Source organism: Rhipicephalus sanguineus, chromosome 1 (assembly GCF_013339695.2).
Source record: "Rhipicephalus sanguineus isolate Rsan-2018 chromosome 1, BIME_Rsan_1.4, whole genome shotgun sequence".
Lineage (NCBI taxonomy): Eukaryota > Metazoa > Arthropoda > Arachnida > Ixodida > Ixodidae > Rhipicephalus > Rhipicephalus sanguineus.
This window is the reverse complement of record NC_051176.1, coordinates 300,394,453-300,408,162: the sequence shown is the minus strand read 5'-3', so window position 1 is coordinate 300,408,162 and position 13,710 is coordinate 300,394,453.

Here is a 13,710-nt window from a genome sequence, read left to right as displayed (position 1 = left end):
AAATTATTTCGTCACTGCAGCGGCCACGAGCGCGGAGCTACCGAGTAGGCGCGCGCGCACCAGAGATGCTCGTTGTAAGAGACGGCGCAGTGAGAGCTCGTTCTCGCGTCCTCAGACCGATTGAGTTCGAAACAGCAACACCTCTCGGGTGACTTGAACGCACGTGCACCGGTAGTCGCAGTGATCTGGTTAATTGCGTCGATTTCTTTTTCAGGGGGCATAAGAATGTCATCGTTAAACTGTGCGTTCCGTGAAGATCTTCCGTGAAGTGGTAGCAAAAGCACGCGTAGCACAAGTAGTCCGTCTCACTGACAGTCACTGATCTTTCGGGCGTTAAACGTTCCTTCAAAGCATTTATGTCTAGATCGGTAACTCTGCGAAATTTTGGCTTCATTGCAATAATTAAAGGAGTACTGACACGATTTTGAGACATCGCAAAAGGGACATTTTTTGCTTCGTTGGTATGCAGTGTCCACGCTGTCCACACACTGGAGTCGGAGAACACGTATAAAATATTTTAATTTGACTTTGAAGTATTCGTCGCTGAGCATTTGCAAGCCAGCCACACTGCAAGGACATTATCCCGACTAGTCAAGACAGTTCCTCCGAGTTCGCGAGTTCTGCGTCCTGCATGCAGCCTAAATCGTAGAAATCACTGTCAGGGTCACTGGACGACAATTCACTCATCGTTGTCTATTGCACCACGAGCAGATGACGGATTTCCCGCTAGTACGTCGCGAATTTCTGTATCTCCGTGACGTCACATTGCTATGAAACGACACTGAGAAGCCACCCCCTCGATATCGAAACCGAAAGTGTCTTTTTAAGGTGGCGCTAATTAAAATATATAGGATGCATTCCCAGGCACCACAATAGTCGTTTTACGTTTCTCGACACCAGTATTTTATTTAGAGCAACAATCCGAAATTTTTTTTAATTCGTGTCAGTACTCCTTTAAGCTTCTTGTGCTTCGAAAGGTAGTCTCCACAATAGACTCATTCAGAGCTATACTTTCTCGTCATGAGACGCACAGGAGGAGTAGAGTAAGAGCAAAGCACAAGAATTATCCGCGCCGAATGAAGTGTGAACAGCGCACCGAACGCGCGGCCAGTTCACGCCGTCTGCTGCCGACATCTAATATAGACAAGCGCATCCGGTTACCGATAGTTTTGCTTTTCTTTCCTTTGACAATCCATATTTTGCTTTGCCACTGGAGCGCCACGTTCATGCTTTCCACTGATCGCAACTGGCGCAGCGCAGTTTCTGTGGCAGCAGCGTGCGTGAAGCGAGCGCTCATAGCTCCCTTATAGAGTTTCCATCTTGCTTCCATCTCCGCCGTGTTATCAGCGCCTAGCTGAGATGCGAACAGAGGGCGGATAGAATAGCGAAGCTCCAGTGCACGTGCGTTCAAGTCACCCGAGAGGTGTTGCTGTTTCGAACTCAATCGGTCTGAGGACGCGAGAACGAGCTCTCACTGCGCCGTCTCTTACAACGAGCATCTCTGGTGCGCGCGCGCCTACTCGGTAGCTCCGCGCTCGTGGCCGCTGCAGTGACGAAATAATTTCAAAATTAACGTCTTCAGTGCCGGCGACACCTTTTTAGGTACCTGCTGACCTTTTAATAAAAAGAAATTCAATCCTGCCTGCATTTTATACACTTGCTGGGCAAGAAGTCGGAATTGCCCATCCTTGCCTAAGGGTCATATTGGAGGAGCCGTAACTTTTAGAGCAACGACATTATGCAACATGTTTTTAATGATTGTGAAAGCTGATGTGGGGGAGAATAGGTGGACAAAGTTTAAGAAATTTAAAAAATGGGGTTTTTTTTTAATTGTCGTCAGAAGTTTTCATTGTTTGGTGTTTTCTTGAACTTAGCCCGATCATATCTCTTTACTGAAAAGTTATATCAATACAAGATTTGGCAGTTTGGTAGATAAGCATGCGAAGAACGTAATGCAGAATTTTTGTCGCTCTGCTACAAGGCTTTTTTGAGATAAAGACCTTCAAAATAAAGAAAATTTTGCAGATTGGGCCATTTTTGAGGATTTTTATAAAAACATCTACACTACACATAAAAACTAAAAATACCTGAGCAGAAGCAAAAACATGCATATATTTAGGTAAATAAATTTCAGCTACCTAACTTTAATATATTTTGTGCAATTCATAACGAAAGTTGGCCAAAACAGCAGAGCGGATGAGCGCTCCACTCCACCTCTTCGTCATTATTGATTTCCTGTGGTTCGAAAAAATTTTTGGCGGCAAAACAAATTGCGGATCTCTTCTTTCCACTCATCAGGCAATAATATATAAAATTTTGAAATAAATTTGAGAGGTCGACCAGCCATCGTTTGTTCGATCTTACGTGGAATCACCCAGTAAATGTTTTGAAAGCCGTGGGCATAGCTCGGCACACTCACTCATGAGTGCACTCACTCACACTCACTCACACTCATTTGAACGTTGTGAGTGTGAGTATGAGTGAGTACTCATGAGTGTGAGTGGACGTGAGTGTGAGTATGAGTGAGTACTCATGAGTGTGAGTGGACGTGAGTGTGAACGTGAGTGAGCACTCATGAGTGTGAGTGGTCGTGAGTGTGAACGTGAGTGAGCACTCATGAGTGTGAGTGGACGTGAGTGTGAACGTGAGTGAGCACTCATGAGTGTGATTATTCGTGAGTATGAACGTGAGTGAGCACTCATGAGTGTGAGTAGTCGTGAGTGTGAACGTGAGTGAGCACTCATGAGTGTGAGTATTCGTGAGTATGAACGTGAGTGAGCACTCATGAGTGTGAGTAGTCGTGAGTGTGAACGTGAGTGAGCACTCATGAGTGTAAGTGGACGTGAGTGTGAACGTGAGTGAGCACTCATGAGTGTGAGTAGTCGTGAGTATGAACGTGAGTGAGTGCTCATGCGTGTGAATGGACGTGAGTGTGAACGTGAGTGAGCACTCATGAGGGTGAGTAGGCGTGAGTGTGAACGTGAGTGAGTACTCATGAGTGGGAGTAGATGTGAGTATGCATCATGAACGTGAGTGAGGGCTCATGAGTGTGAGTGGACGTGAGTGTGAACGTGAGTGAGCACTCATGAAGGTGAGCAGGCGTGAGTGTGAACGTGAGTGAGTACTCATGAGTGTGAGTATGAACGTGAGGGAGTGCTGATGAATGTGAGTGGACGTGAGTGTGAACGTGAGTACTCATGAGTGTGAGTAGATGTGAGTATGAACGTGAGTGAGTGCTCATGAGTGTGAGTGGACGTGAGTGAGTACTCATGAGTGTGAGTAGGAATGAGTATGAACGTGAGTGAGTGCTCATGAGTGTGAGTGGACGTGAGTGTGAGTAGGAATGAGTATGAACGTGAGTCAGTGCTCATGAGTGCGAGTGGACGTGAGTGTGAACGTCAGTGAGCACTCATGAGGGTGAGTAGGCGTGAGTATGAACGTGTGTGAGTGCTCATGAGTGTGAGTAGTCGTGAGTTTGAACGTGAGTGAGCACTCATGAGGGTACTATTAGTGTGAGTAACTGAGTACACTCTAAGAAAAAGAAGAGTCAAAAGAGGGTCACGGCCGCGTGACTCTCTTCGGGTGTCCATTTGATCCCTTTTGGAAGGTAGATGAGAGAAAGAGAGCATTTGGGCTGGAGTCACGGGACTCTCCTAAAGCGCGTTTCGATTGGCTTCTGCGATGAAGGCGCAGTCGTATGCGCCATACGTATCGCGCGTTTGCCGTTTGGCGCCGTTCTGGCGCTGTGGCTCGCCTCCCTCGCCGACGGAGCCAGCCGGGCTGGCGCCGCGCCTCGGCCTTCTCTCTCAGTTTGCTCGGTCTCTTGGAATGCGTTGTGCGTTGCGTCGGTTGCACGGGTTGCGTCAGTTGCCTGTCGTGCAGTTTTGTGTTCGATCAAAAATGCGCATCTTCGGTGGCGTTGACGCCAGGCTCCGTGCTCGAAGTCACGCTAGGAGGGCGGAATATTCATGGAGCAGCGGACACTAACAACGTGCGCCCGTTAACGGTGAGTGTACTGCTTTCGTAGGTACTAATTATACAGCTTTAGCTGGGCGTCTGCAGCAGCTCTGCGGAAGTTATCTGCCAGCCATTTCCAACAGCAGCCTGCGTCCGCGGGTCTGTTGCGGATGCCGTTATGCGCGTTGCTGTACAAGCTCCCATAAAATGAGCGATGCAAACAATCATCAAGGGTCATCTTTTGCTGATCGCACATTGTGTCTGCACTGCTTAAGGTGCAAGATGTCGTTTGGAGATGCGCTTTAGTTTACTTCATAATAACATTTCTATCAACCATGAGTGTGCAGCATGCTTCCGCGCGTGGGAACGTAAAAAAAAAGCCCGTCTACAGAACGCTTAGACGCACTATATATTCTGGTTTTTCTAGGCTTAAAGACGCTAGTTTGAGGTACAGACATAGAAGAATGCTTCCAACACGTACGCGTTGGTCACTTAAGTGGGACACGCCTCGCCGGTAAGGTGAAAAAGCGATAGACTTTCGACGGCGCGCGTTGTTGCGGTCGCTGTTGCGCGTCGTGGCGACCGCTGTCTGCGGGTAGCGGTACAGTGGCTGTAGTAGCGGGGCCGGTCGCCGTCGCTCCGTCGAATCAGGACCAGGGGAGAGCTTAGAGCAAACTCAATGGGTTTATTTACATTTTGACAGTGAGTTGTCGAGATGAAGACAGAAGACCGCTCTGGGCGAGGCGCCGCACGCCCTTTTTGTTGACCGCCGTTCCCTAGGTCCCTAGGTTGGGGATCACTACACAAAACAATGCGGACCAATGGTGATGTGGAAGTTCCTCTAAGGGAAGCACCTTCCTCGGGAAGGGACACGCCCTTCATGTATGTTCACAGAGGCACAACACTGACCCGCACATACACACACACCCTTGCCACTAGCGGCAGCGCCGCCGTAGAACGGGGAGGGGGAGAACGGAAGATGCACGTGCGCATCGACCCCTTTGGTGCCGGCCGCGCGCTGCGTTCCCACGGGAAAGTTTCAGCACGCACTTTCGAGATGTGCCAGGTTCGTGGAATCACTCCGGGGGAGTTAATCCTTTGACCAGCGCCGTCGCCGTCAATCTGTGGGCGCCGTCTCGTGTAGTCGGCCCCTGTCGTCTCCTCCGTCAAGCCGTGGCGAGACAATCCTTTTGGCGCTGGTCCGGCGGGCGAATGACCCGCTGGGTCAAGGCATAGCGTGATCGCTACAGCTCCTCCGCCGACGGGAAGATCTCGGACGTCGGGTAGTATCAGCTGCTCGACGGGAGAGATCACAGTAGCCGCATTCTTCCAACACCCTTGAAACCACAAAGACCAACCTCTCGAACCAGCAAGCGCCGGCAATGAGTTTTCGGCAACCAGGCCGGTCTTTCAAATGTGCCACAATGCACCTACGCTATTTTTTTCCATATGGCAACCACACTAATACTCTTGCTCATAGCTAAAAACTTCGATTACTCAAAAGACTACTCAAAATCATTACGGAAAAACGTTCCTCAACTAAACACAAAAGAAAGCCAAAGCAAAAGAAAAAGCTAAAAAGCTCTGCTTAATGTGTCAACATTGGCGTTCGCGTAACCCTTCTTATACTTCACAGTGAAGTTAAGCTCCTGAAGCGCAAGGCTCCAACGTAGTAGTCGTGGATTCTTTCCCGACATTTGCGATAGCCATGTCAGTGGGCAGTGGTCAGTGACGAAGACAAAAGAAGTTCCGTAGAGGTAGCAGGCTAATTTTTGGGTAGCCCACACAATGCAGGCACATTCTTTTTCCGACGCACTGTAGGCCTCCTCACGAACCGAGAGTTTCCTGCTGGCGTACAACACAGGGTGCTCGTTCCCGTTCTCATCCTCCTGGCAGAGTATTACTCCTAAGCCTCTGTTGCTGGCATCGCATTGCACAATAAAGGGACGATCATAGTTCGGTGCATGCAGTACGGGTGAGCTAACAAGAGCCGCTTTGAGCCCCTGGAAGGCACCCTCCATTTCCGCACTCCAAACTACCTTTTCTGGGGCCTTCTTGCGCAGTGCATCCGTTAACGGAGCGGCTACTTCCGAGTACTGAGCGATGTAGCGCTGATAATATCCCGTCAGTCCCAAAAAGGAGCGGATAGCAGTCTTGGTTTCTGGCTGCGGGAACTCGCTAACCGCCTCTACTTTCAACTCGTCAGGTCGCCTCCTGCCCTGCCCTACCACGTGCCCTAGGTACCGTACTTCGGCGCGAGCTAGCTGGCACTTAGCCGGCTTCACTGTCAGTCCAGCGTGCGTGAAACGTCTAAGGACATCGCTAAGATGGCACAGGTGATCTTCCCATGTATTGGAGTAAATAGCAATGTCGTCTAAGTAGGGAACAGCGTAGCCTTCAGCCCCCTGCAGAACTCGGTTCATTAGCCTCGAAAAGCAAAACGGGGCGTTCTTAAGGCCAAAACTCAGAACTATAGGGGCCTAAATGTGCCCGTCGGCGCCACAAAGGCTGCATACTCACTAGCTCGTTCAGACATTGGAACTTGCCAATAGCCTCTTACTAAGTCCAAAGTCGAGACGTATTTAGCGGCACTCACTTTTTCCACCAGCTCCTCTACGTTGGGTATAGGATAAGTCTGGTCCTTTGTGATCGCGTTAAGTTTGCGGTAATCCACGCAAGGCCGTGGATCCTTCCCAGGAACCTCAACGAGAATCATAGGGGACGTGCAGGTGCTTTCGCATGGTTCGATAAGCTTAAGCTCGAGCATTCGATCTACTTCTTTTTTTAAGATCTCCTGCTGTCGGGGGGCTAGCCTATACGGCCTCGACTTCACAGTGGTGTCAGAAGTTAGCTCCATGTCATGAGTGATAACCTCAGTTCGCCCTGGCCTTTCCGAGAAAACAGTGATGTATTCGGACAACAAGTTGCGTAAGTCGACTTTCTGCATCTCAGTCAAGCCCTCGGCAGGTGCCACGGCTTTCATGACATCGGTAACCTCCATTGATCTTCCAACCTCCACCAAGCCTGGAATTTCAGGCGTTCTGCACTTCTCCCACATAACTCTTCATTAAATTGTGGTGGTAAATGACAACCTCTCGGCGTCTTCGTTTCCGTTCCAGTGCGTAATTTGTGTCCGAGAGCTTTTTCACAACCCGAAAGGGTCCCTCCCATTGAATCTCCAGCTTATTTGCTCGCGAGGGGCGCAAGACCATTACCTGATCGCCTTCCTGATAAATTCTCAGTTTCGCGTTTCGATCGTAGTAGCTCTTGGCTCTACTTTGCGCCTCTCTCATGTTCGCCTCAGCAATGTCGCGAGCACACCGCAGCCTTTCCAGCAATTCAAGAATGTACTCGACCACAGTAGGGTCGGTACTTTTCGACTCCCAGGTTTCGCGCAAAAGTCGCAGTGGAGACCTGAGGGTCCTTCCGTAAACCAGCTCCGCGGGGCTGAAACCTGTCGCTTCATGAGTGACCGATCTCAGCGCAAACAGCATTGCCGGAAGACAAGCATCCCACTGACACTTCTTTTCAAAGATAAGGGCTCGCAAAACTCGTTTCATCACGGAATGACACCGTTCTACACTATTGGGCTGCGGGTGGTATACTGAGCTGTGGATTATTTTCATTCCACACTTCTCCAGGAATCCCGTAGTGAGAACGCTGGTGAATACTGAGCCCTGGTCGCACTGTATCTCCTGAGGAAAGCCCACTCTTGAAAAAATAGACAGTAGTGCATTGACTACACAGTAAACCACTTTACACCCTTAAGGGGGTTTTGCCGTGTCTATAACTAACACCCTTACACCCTAGGAAAAGGGTGTTTTGACGTATCAAAACACCCATACCATAGGGTGTTTCCAATGGCCTAAACACCCTTATCACTGAAAAATTTGAAAAAAAAATCTACCAGTCAGGGAACATGCAATTATAGATGACATCAGTATAGAAGGTGTGCGCGCACGCGCCACACCGCGGCACACACAACAAAGCGTATTGTAAAATACCACATGGACGGAGCGCTCGTGCTACACAGCCTTACACTGACCATCTGGTATATATGTATATAGCCATAGTATCTTAAGCCGCCGTTCAGTGCCGGTGGAGATATTTCTGTTCCGTATAAATGAACATTAAACGTTAGGAGAATAGGCGTAAATTTATGGTACGCTTGTAGATAGCCCTAAAAGAGACATATCTTTTAATCTAAACTCGCCGAAGATCCAATGACATTTTAATCAGCGAGTCTCATTTATCATCTGGCACGCTGTGGTATGGGCCATGGGTGTTTCGATAACACATAACACCCTTAACTCCTAAAGGGTGTTTAGCTAGAGCATTACCCCCTAAAGGCTGTTTTGGGGAAGGAAAGCACCCTTACACCCTAATTGCTGCAAATTTGGTTAGGCAAAAGGGTGTTTTGCTTGCTTGAAACCCCCTTAAGGGTGCAAAGTGGTTTACAGTGTACTTCTACGGAGCTTTGCTCCTTCATTGGGATCGCCTCTGGAAATTTGGTTGCTGGACAAACGGCGGTAAGCAAATACCGGTAGCCTGACTGTCACTGGGAGTGGTCCCACAACGTCTATTACAAGCCGGCGAAATGGCTCCGAAATGAGCGGAACAAGCTTAAGTGGTGCCTTTCCCTTCTCGTGCGGTTTTCCCACTCTCTGGCAGGTGTCACACGCTCTTACGTGGTTCTCAACTTCTTTGAAGCATCCCGGCCAATAAAACTCCGTTAGGAGCCTGTCTTTGGTCTTCCGAGCTCCTAAATGCCCCGACCAACCAACTCCGTGACAGAGGTCCACAATGTCAGGCCGATACTTAGCCGGCACTACAATCTGGTCGAACGTGCGACCTTTTGCAGTCTGGTAGTGGCGGTACAAGATGCCATTTTTGACGGGAAAACTGACATTCTTCCTCGTCACCCCTTCCCTGACGGTGTTCCAAATCTCCTTAAGGCTGGGATCGCTTTTTTGCTGCTCGATGAGCTCGTCTCTTGTCACTTTCCCCAGTACATTGCTTAGTGCTTTTGATACCGGCAACACGAGCAGCCCCTCCTCCGATTCCCTTTCAGCTGTATCAGCGCTAGTCTGCTCCTCTGACCCCTCTCTTTCTTTTTGAGTAGGCGACGGGGTAGCAGGCTCCGCTGTGCTGACTCCAGCTGGTGTTGCTGTACTTCCGGTGAAACTCGGTTCTTGCCGCTCTAGTTCGGCTGCTAACGCGCGTGCTTTAGCTCTAGTCAAGGCTTGTACTGTTCCCTCGTGAAAACTTTTCCCTTGTTCTCTAAGCAGACGGTCGGTCCGATTCGAGAACAAATAGGGGTACTGCGGGGGCAGCTTGTCTGACACCGCCGCTTCCGTCTCCACTTCTCCGAACGGCCCAGTGATGATTACTCGAGCTACCGGAAGACAAATGCTTCCATCTTCCAATACTGGTTTAATCCATGCGCACTTGCCGTTGTAGTCTGCTTGTGCCACATAGTCCGGATGCACCAGATCCATGGTTGCCCCACTGTCCCGTAAGACGCGGCACGGCTTTCCGTTCACCGTTAGGTTAAAAAGATACGGACTAAGCAGCTCCTCGCTAGTGGCTGAGTCAGAAGTATACGAAAGGGCTGGCCTGGGCCTACGACAGCCTATGGCAATATGACCTTCCTCCTTGCATTTGTAGCAAGTAGGTGGTTTCTGAGCCTCAAAAGGACTCTTTTTGGAAAAATCCCCCGAAACCTTTCCCTCCTGTTTGTTTTGTGATCCTTGACCACTTGCAGCGAAGTCCGTCTTTTTCTGTGCAGTCATACCTGCGCCAGATCCCTGCTTCGCCGTCCAAGGTTTCCCTTTATCTCCCGCTTTTGCTGGAGGAACCTCGTCCCTTTCTCCCCGGGCGTGACGCGTACTCGTCAGCCAAGTCGGCAGCTGCCTGTACAGTTTCTACGCCGGCTCTATCCTGGATCCAGAGCTTCATTGGCTCGGAGAGTTTTGAAAAAAACTGTTCGAGAGCCACTACTTCAAGAGCCTTTTCGAAGTTCCCAAAAGCGTTGGCTCCTTTCATCCATTCGACTAAGTTGACCTTCAACTCGTAGGCAAACTCAGAATACGTGCTGCCCTGCTTCTTTGTCAGATTTCGAAACCGCTGGCGGAACGCGTCTGACGAAAGTCGGAACCTCTTTAGAAGGCTATCCTTCACTTTGTCATAGTTGTCCGCATCCTCCACTGGAAGCCGCGCGATCACATCCGCTGCTTCACGTGGCAGCAAACTTAACAAATTTCGAGCCCATGTGCTACGATCAAGGTTCGCTTTTTCACAGGTTCTCTCAAAGTTCACAAGAAAGAGGCCCACATCTTGCCCTGCTTTGAAGGGTTGCATTAGCTTAGATAAATCACAAAGATTTTGTCTGCCTGCTACCTCCACTCCTTGAACCCCAGACATCTTCCTCATTTCCACTTCGAGTCGCAACTGTTCTACCTCCAGTTCTTTTTGCTTTAGATGGCGCTCCTGTTGCTCTCGCCTTTCCTGACGCTCCTGTTCCTCACGCTTTTTCTCGCGCTCCTGTTCCTGTTGCTTTTGAATCTCGTTCCACGTTTCTTTAATATCGTCACTGCTCAGATTCAAGCCCTCGATAGCGCTAACAATTGCGTCTTTCTTCATCCCCGCATCTACTTCTGCTCCCAGCTCCTCCCCCAGAATCAGGAGCTGATTCTTCAACAAACGCTTCCAATCCATGACAGAGAACTAGTGTGGTGCGGCTCACTCTCTACCCAGAAGTTCCGTAAACAACTGCTTCTGTGGTAGCCTCTACCAGCGAAAAGATTGCACTTCTATCTTATCAGCCTGGCAACCAAAAAACCAAAGCCAGCACTCACCAGTCCACAGCTGTCAGTCTCCATGATCTCGGCGTGTTCATTCTCCGTCCTCCAGGCTCACATCCAACCGCTTGCCATCCAGTTGTTGCGCGTCGTGGCGACCGCTGTCTGCGGGTAGCGGGGCCGGTCGCCGTCGCTCCGTCGAATCAGGACCAGGGGAGAGCTTAGAGCAAACTCAATGGGTTTATTTACATTTTGACAGTGAGTTGTCGAGATGAAGACAGAAGACCGCTCTGGGCGAGGCGCCGCACGCCCTTTTTGTTGACCCCCGTTCCCTAGGTCCCTAGGTTGGGGATCACTACACAAAACAATGCGGACCAATGGTGATGTGGAAGTTCCTCTAAGGGAAGCACCTTCCTCGGGAAGGGACACGCCCTTCATGTATGTTCACAGAGGCACAACACTGACCCGCACATACACACACACCCTTGCCACTAGTCGCAGCGCCGCCGTAGAACGGGGAGGGGGAGAACGGAAGATGCACGTGCGCATCGACCCCTTTGGTGCCGGCCGCGCGCTGCGTTCCCACGGGAAAGTTTCAGCACACACTTTCGAGATGTGCCAGGTTCGTGGAATCCCTCCGGGGGAGTTAATCCCTTGACCAGCGCCGTCGTCGTCAATCTGTGGGCGCCGTCTCGTGTAGTCGGCCCCTGTCGTCTCCTCCGTCAAGCCGTGGCGAGACAATCCTTTTGGCGCTGGTCCGGCGGGCGAATGACCCGCTGGGTCAAGGCATAGCGTGATCGCTACATCGCCGCCGTGCACTTTTTTCCTTGGTTTCTGTTTGCTGTTTTCATGGTTCGCCAACATCTGCGATGACGCTGTAACAGAATCAAGTGAGTTTACGTGATTGTGGGAGTTATGTGCGGCAATTATAGCATATGACATGTTTGATCTCGACGTAGACGGCGTCCGCGCGCGCTGCGTGTCGTTCGGGTGCTCGTACTCGAATGTGTTTGCTGAGTATTTAAAGATGGGTTACGTTTGTAAAACATGCGGTCTGTAACCGCTCACGGCTTGCCCCTGACTGCCGGAGGATGTGCTTGGGTGTCGGAATACGCTGGCGCAAAGAAGTGCTTATTCTGAAACCAAATTTTGAAGCGATTTCTCAGAAAAGATTTGCTTTCATTCGTGCATAGCCAGTGCCGACGCGACGGCGACGTCTTCGACACGCTAGCCGATCGAAACGCGCTGCAAGAGTGACAACTGACTCTTGCAGAAAAGTTAAATATCATTTTCTGATTCTGCCTTCCAAAAGGGGTCAAATGAATTACCGAAGAGAGTCGGTTGCCGTGATCCCCTTTTGACCTTTTTTTTTTCTTGGAGTGTAGCACTGTTTCGACTATTAATTTTCCTGAGACCGGTGACGTGTGCAACACCACCACGAGCAACCTTTTTGCTAATACTAGAGAAATTAAGAGTCCGCCGCGGTGGTGTAGCGGACGGTGCTCGGCTGCTGACCCGAAGGTCGCGTGTTCGACCCCGGCCGCGGCGGTCGCATTTCGATGGAGGCGTGGTGGTAGATGCCCGTGTACTGTGCGATGTCAGTGCACGTTAAAGAACACCAGCTGGTCAAAATTTCCGGAGCCCTCCACTGCGGCACGCCTCATAATCATATCGTGGTTTTGGCGCGTTAAACCCAGATATTATTATCAGAGAAAATAAGTGAGCGCTCAGCAACAGTAAATGATTTCGCCAATTAACATAGTGGTGTTCCAGTTTCTACAGTCTACTAATTATACTTGATCACTGGAGTTGGTAATACTGACGCGTTGTCGTTTCTTTATTATTTTTTTATAGTTTTGGAGAATTTACTTAATGCTTGCCTTCATGATTTACCTTCAAATTGTTGTTTCGTAAATCAGTGTGGTTAAGGTATTGTTCATCATTCCACGTCCATATTTTCTTCTTGTTCTAAAGCATCGTCTGATTTGTCAGGAAAAATCCTAATTTTTTTTTTTATCCTGACTATCCATCTTGGCCTGTCTCTTACCGGTTTACTTTACTTTATTTCTCTTCAGATTGAGCGCAATTTTCGGCATCACTAATCACTACATTTTACTTTGGCTATAGCGAAAATATTTCACGTTGATACTCCGCAAAGTGCGAAAACTAAAAGCCGAAAATGACATCACAGGACAACCTGTATCTGTGCCAGTTCGTAGTCCGTAGATGTCGAGCTAATCCGTAAGTTTACTTCTTTCATAATACTTTCTCACGCATCCCAGACTTCTCACATGTACTTAAAAGCGAAAATTGTAGAAAAAAAAGACGCGATCATTCCGTGCGTTACGGCCTCTGTCTTGACGTCGCGACAATATGATAAAGAAGTTTTGGCTACCTCAGCACGATGGCTTTGAAGGAACCGAGGGATCGTGAATATCCTAGAAACCAGGAAAAAGATTCACAGTGCCCCTGATGCATTCTCCTAAGACGGCTTGAATACCAAAGCCATCGGGTGCGACTATTTTACATTGCAATTTATATCGCACAAGCGCCGCTTTGCTTTTTCTTTTCAACACGAAGGCCGCAAAGGCAAAGGTAGCGCACAGTTCCGCGCTTTAGCGGTCACTAGGTTTTTTGAGCCAGCCTTTCGTGCTTCGCGTGAGACATAAAAGGCTTCCTTCATAAAATATAAGTTTGTGATGACCTTTTGATCCTTGCGCATAATGAGGTAGGTAGGTAATGAACTTTAAAATATTTAGAGTCCAACGAGGAATCACTGACCCGGGCTAGGCCTCCAGGAGCCGTCGTCCGGGGAACATCGTGCGACGTCCTCGGCGATAGCCCTGGCTCGCTGGACAGCCCAGATTTGGTCCACTAGATGTGGGCTGAGAAGGGCGGCTCGCCACCAATCAGCCAGTCGTCATGGGGTACACACTCCCTCGTCCAGGTAGTG